We start from the raw sequence: 6002 nt of genomic DNA, 5'->3' as shown, positions 1-6002 counted from the left end.
CGCCTGTGTTCCGTGTGTGTGCTAGGCAAGAATGTAAGGTGAGGTTGCCGAAAGCTTCAGACCCTCACACTGTATGTATGAGGTGTAGGGGAATGATTGTTCTTCGGACAATAGGTGCAAGGAGTGTGAGAAATTGTCTGATCAGGAATGGAAGGTTTTGTCTTCTTATCTGAAGAAGCTTGAAAAGGATAGAGTTAGGAAGGCTTCCTCCAGAAGCTCGAGTAGGTCTCGCTCTGCTGAGCATGATTTAGAAATTAACCCAGTAGACTCTCCTAATCCTTTGGTTTCAGCCCCTTCTCCTTCATCGAACCTGTGGATTCGTCCTCTGAAATGGCTGCGATGAAAGCGAACTTCTTAGCAGGTGAAATCGCAACTGCGTGCGATGAAAGGAAGGTAAGAGTGACAGTGATATGTGCAGTGTCCCCAGTGTAGTGGAGGGGGCGTCTGATCGGCTCCGCATTGCTCCTAGGCCTAGACCTCTTCCAAACTCCCAGGACCAGTGGAGGAGGAATGTCGAAAGCCGCAGGGGGGATGTAGAGCATCCCCAACGATCAGGCGTCCCTTCGGCAGATCCTGTTGTTGCGTCCCAGGCTGCCTTGGATCGCCATAGAAAAGGCATCCTGAAAAAGTGTTTCTCGTCGTCTGACGCGTCTTCTCCGAGACGTGGTTGGAGTTCGGCTGAGGAGTCGCGCCCTTTGAAGAGATCTTGGAAGGCTCCTAGAGTAGAGCGTTTGGACTCGAGCCCTGAGCGCTTCCCGAAGGATTCTCCTATTGTCAGGAAGAGAGAACTCGTAGATCCCCTCCTCCTCTCCATCAGGGGTGAAGGATTCGACCAAGAAGATTTTGATCGGCCTCCAGGAGCAGTTATCGGCGCTTGCTGGATCTCTTTATCTAAGGACTCCTCTTCTCGTAGGAAGGATGACTTTCTTCCTGTCAAGAGTTCCAGGAAGCTCTCTTCTTCAACTCGTCGCTCTTCTCCTGCCAAGCTTCCTTCTTCCAGCAAGTTTTCCTTCCAGGCTCTCTCCTGGTAGGCGCTCTTCGCCTTGCAGGCGCCAGTCTCCCAGCAGGCGCACTTCTTCCAGGCGCTCGTCATCGGAGAGAAGCCTCTCCTTCAGGCGCACTTCGCCTCACTGTACTTCTCCTTTGGGCAGGCGCTCGTCTTCGTCTTCCAAGCTCCTCCTTCCGGCAGACGCCGCTCTCCTACCAAGCGCCTCCTCGCGTTTTAGGGCCTCCTCTCCTGGAAGGCTCTCATCAGTGGACAGGACCCCTCTCCTGACAGGCGCCCGTCCGGGTCAGGCGCCATTCTCCTGGTAGGCGCTCTTCTTGGACAGGAGTGCTTCTCCAGTCCAGGCTCCTTCTCCTGATAGGCGCTCTTCTTCTCTTAAGCCTTCCTCTCCTCCTGCTGCTTTGGAGGAAGTTTCAGAAGAGGATTCTCCTAAGGACGCTGGAGTTTCGGATTACAAACGGTTGGCTTCTTTAATTCAGGAGTTTGGAGATTCTCTTTGTCATGCTGCCCCTCCTTCTCCGGGATCTTTGTGGGACAGCACCAAGTCAACTAGACCCTTCTTCGTTTGTCAAGATGCGCCCCACGATTTCGATGAGAAAGGCCTTTAAAGGAGTCGGGGAGTGGATGCAATCTAAGAAGGATGCAAGCAAGATGGTTTTCTCTTTGCCTCCTTTGAAACTTTTGGGAAAATCAGGAATGTGGTATGAGACCAAGGAGCCTATGGGGTTGGGGTCTCCCCATCTGCTGGCTCAGATTTCTCTAATCTGGTTGACTCCTCCAGGAGACTTTCCCTTTCTTCAGCCAAGGCGACTTGGGAATGAGTGAAATGGATCATCTCCTCAAGGGTCTTTTAGAGTTGTGGAGGTCTTCAACTTTATGGATTGGTCTCTTGGGGCTTTGGCCAACAGGACTTGGGATCCCGAATTCTGTGTTTGGATGACTTCAGCAGAGTGTTTTGTCTTGCTTGGACAAAGCAGTGAGGGACGGTTCCGCTGGAGTCGCTGCCTTATTCGGAGCTGCTATTCTGAAGAAGAGGTCAGTATTCAGCTCTTTCCTCACCAAGTCTGTGTCTCCTCTTCAGAGATCCTCTCTTCTGTTTGCTCCTTTTTCTCCTCACCTTTTCCCTCAAAATTTGGTGAAGGAGATTTCTCGTTCTCTTTATCTGAAAAGGCGACACAGGACCTTTTGGCCCAGTCATCGAAGAGGGTCAGACCTGCCGTCCCCTTTCGCCAAGAAGGAGAAGGCTCCCTTCAGGAGCCCTTTCGAGGTGGTCCTTCCAGATCCTCCTTCAGGAGCAAAAGACCAGAGAGAAGAGGAAGGTCTTCCTCTCTCCTATCAGAAGGACCAAATGAAGAACGAGTACTCCAGACGACAGTGGGTGCCAGACTGCTACAAGTTCGCCGAGGTCTGGGCACAGAGAGGGGGCGGACGACTGGTCCCTCTCCATTTTAAGAAGAGGCTACCTTATCCCCTTCAGGAAAGTCCTCCTTGACATCAACTCCCAGGAGTTATCCGCCAGCTACAGGGATCCCATCAAGAACCAGGCTCTTTTTCTAGCAGTGGAACAAATGTTAGAAAAGGCTGCAATAGAACTGGTTCAAGACCTCCATTCCCCCGGGTTTTTACAACCGTCTTTTTCTGGTTCCAAAATCCTCGGGGTTGGAGACCGGTTCTGGATGTGAGCTCCTGAATTTCTTCGTAATCAAGAGAGAAATTCAAAATGGAGACTACCTCTTCAGTTCTGCAGCTCTTCGTCCAGGGGATTGGATGGTCTCCCTGGACCTGCAGGACGCTTACTTCCACATTCCCATTCATCCCTCCTCAAGAAAGTTCCTGAGGTTCATGATTCGGGAAAAGTTTTCAATTCAGGTCCCTGTGCTTGGTCTTTCGACGGCCCCACAAGTGTTCACGGGCATCTTAAGGAATGTGGCACGCTGGTTCACTTAGAGGGGGAGTGAGGATATCAATGTATCTCGACGATTGGCTGATTCGGCTCAATCAAAGGACAGTTGTCTGGAGTACTTGTCGATCACCCTAAACCTGACACAGTCCCTTGGACTATTAGTAAACCTACAGAAATCCCAGGTTGTTCCTCAGCAGAGCATTGTTTACCTGGGGATTCTGATGGATTCTCGGGTTTTCTAGCCTTTCCATCCCAAGAGAGAATAGATCGCTGCATAGAAAAGGTGACAGTTTTTCTAAGGAGAAAACATTGTTCAGCGAGGGAGTGGATGAGTCTGCTGGGGACCATTTCCTCGCTGGAACAGTTCGTCTCTTGGGAAAACTTCATCTGAGACCTCTTCAGTTTTTCCTGAAAGGAGAGTTGGGACCAGAAGTCTCAGGACTTAGCAACTTTGTTCCAAATTTCGGACAAGATAAAAGAGGATCTCAACTGGTGGTTAGACCCTCGGTTATGCCAAGGACTGTCTCTTCAGTTACCGAACCCTACCCTAGTGTTGTTCTCAGACGCCTCGGAGTCGGGATGGGGGCAACACTAGGGTCGAGAGAAGTGTCAGGCACCTGGGAGGGAGACCAGGTGAACTGGCACATCAACAAGAAAGAGCTATCAGCAGTTCATTTGGCTCTCATCAAGTTCGAGTTCCTTGTCGCAGGGACAAGTAGTCCAAGTGAACTCAGACAACACCACAGCCCTGGCTTATATAAGGAAACAGGGAGGAACACACTCCTTCTCCTTTATTGCGGCAAAAACGTTGCTGTTATGGGCTCAGGAGAGGAGGATCAGACTCCTCACCAGATTTGTACAGGAGAGAGGAATGAATGAGGGCCGATCTTCTCAGCAGGAAGGATCAGGTCCTTCCCACAGAGTGGACTCTCCATTCAGAAGTCTGCGAAAGACTGTGGAACCTGTGGGGAAGGCCGAATATCGACCTTTTGCAACCCACTGGAATGCAAGAGCTGAAAACTACTGCTCTCAATATCGGACCCCAGAGCAGTTGCAATAGACAGTCTTCTCCTAGATTGGACAGGGATTAGACGGGTATGCCTTTCCCCATTCAAGATCCTGGGAGAAGTGGTAAGAAAGTTTGCATCATCGGGGCAGGCGCAAGACTGACACTGGTAGCTCCGTTTTGGCCAGCTCAAGATTGGTTCACAGAGGTACTGGAATGGATAGATAGATTTTCCCAGATCGCTTCCACACAGGAACGATCTTCTCAAACAGCCCCACTTCAACAGATTCCACAAGAATCTCCCCGCTCTCAGTCTAACTGCCTTCAGACTGTCGAAGGTCTGGTCAGAGCGAAGGGTTTTTCGCACAAAGCTGCGAAGGCTATTGCAAGAGCCAGGAGATCCTCAACCCTTGCGCGTCTACCAGTCAAGTGGGAGGTCTTTAGAAGATGGTGCAGGACCAATAAGATATCCTCTTCCAGTACCTCTGTGACAAACATTGCTGATTTCTTTTTCTTCCTGAGGGAACATTGCAACCTCGCTGTATCCACAATTAAGGGATACAGGAGTATGTTATCTTCAGTTTTCAGACACAGAGATCTGAATATCTCGAAAACAGAGACCTTCATGACCTTATAAGGTCTTTTGAAACGTCAAAAAACATGACTTCTAAACCTCCCAGTTGGAATCTAGACATAGTTTTGAAATTCTTAATGTCTAAAAAATTGAACCTCCTCATCAAGCTTCCTTCAGGATCTCACCAGGAAGTCACTTTTCCTCTTTTGCCCTTGCCTCAGCTAAGAGAATAAGTGAAATACAAGCCTTAGACGGCAAAGTTGGTTTTAAGGAAGGTTCTGCTATATGCTCCTTTAAACCATTCTTTCTAGCAAGAATGAGAATCCTTCAAAACCTTGGCCAAGAACCTTTGAATTAAAAGGTCTTTCTTCTGTGACAGGACATGAGTTGGAGAGGACTCTATGCCCAGTCAGGAGCCTTAAATTCTACTTAGAAAGAAAGAAATCTCTGGGAGGATCGGTTGAAAGTCTTTGGTGCTCTGTCAGGAATCCTTCACGAGCGATCTCAAAGAATGCGCTGTCCTTTTTTCATTAAGGATATCATCAAGGAGGCGCATATCTCATGTGAAGATGAGCACTTTCAGCTCCTTAGAGTTAAAGCTCACGAAGTGAGAGCCATTGCTACTTCTCTTGGCTTTTCACAAGACTTGTCTCTCCAGTCTATTTTAGAGGCAACCTATTGGAGGTGTAATTCAACGTTTGCATCTCATTACTTACGAGATATTAGAGTAACATATGATAAGTGCTTCTCTCTAGGAGCGTACGTATCCATGGATTCGGTGCTGGGACAGGGAGCTGAATCCAATCCTATTTAGTTTAGTTAATTTAGTTGTTTTTAGGCTTTGTTGTGTTTTTATGGTTGGTTGAAAGAGGGTGATGGAATTATGCTTCCCTTTTTCAATTCTTATCACTAACAAGGTTAGGATTGGTCAGGTGGTCGGGATTGGTTGTCATGTTCCTTGTAATTTGCATGGACACCTAGCTCTGTCATGTAAGAGGATAGCCCCCATTGATATGATTCAGGTGTAGGCTCGGTCATGTAAGTGGGTCAACCCCTTTGACACGATCCATAACAGGCTCTGCCATGTTAGTGGGTCATCCCCATTGGCACGATCCAGAAGGGCTGTCAGTCACAGGTCACATCCTCGCTGAAGCTCCTGAGGCAAGCAGACTCATAGACAGTATCCATGAAGTCTTCTGCCCAATCAGGTAAGAACCATGGTTTTTGTTTATCCTACAACATATGTTGTTTCCCGTTTTTAGTTATTTTTCTGTCTCTTGCCCTCCTCCAAGGGTGCCATTCAGCTAAGTATATATCTGACGGGTAAGTTGCATGTACAAAAATGATATTTTATGATAAAATAAAGTTTTGTACATACTTACCCGCAGATATATACGATTGATGGCCCGCCCAGCCTCCCCTCAGGAGACAGGTGGAAGAGAAAATCTGATTAGAAAACGGGAATGGTTCCTTTCCGCCACCCAGCGGCGGGTATGGTTGATCACCTGACCTA

The sequence above is a fragment of the Macrobrachium rosenbergii genome, chromosome 4 (assembly GCF_040412425.1).
Source record: "Macrobrachium rosenbergii isolate ZJJX-2024 chromosome 4, ASM4041242v1, whole genome shotgun sequence".
NCBI lineage: Eukaryota > Metazoa > Arthropoda > Malacostraca > Decapoda > Palaemonidae > Macrobrachium > Macrobrachium rosenbergii.
Note: the sequence above shows the minus strand (reverse complement) of the source record.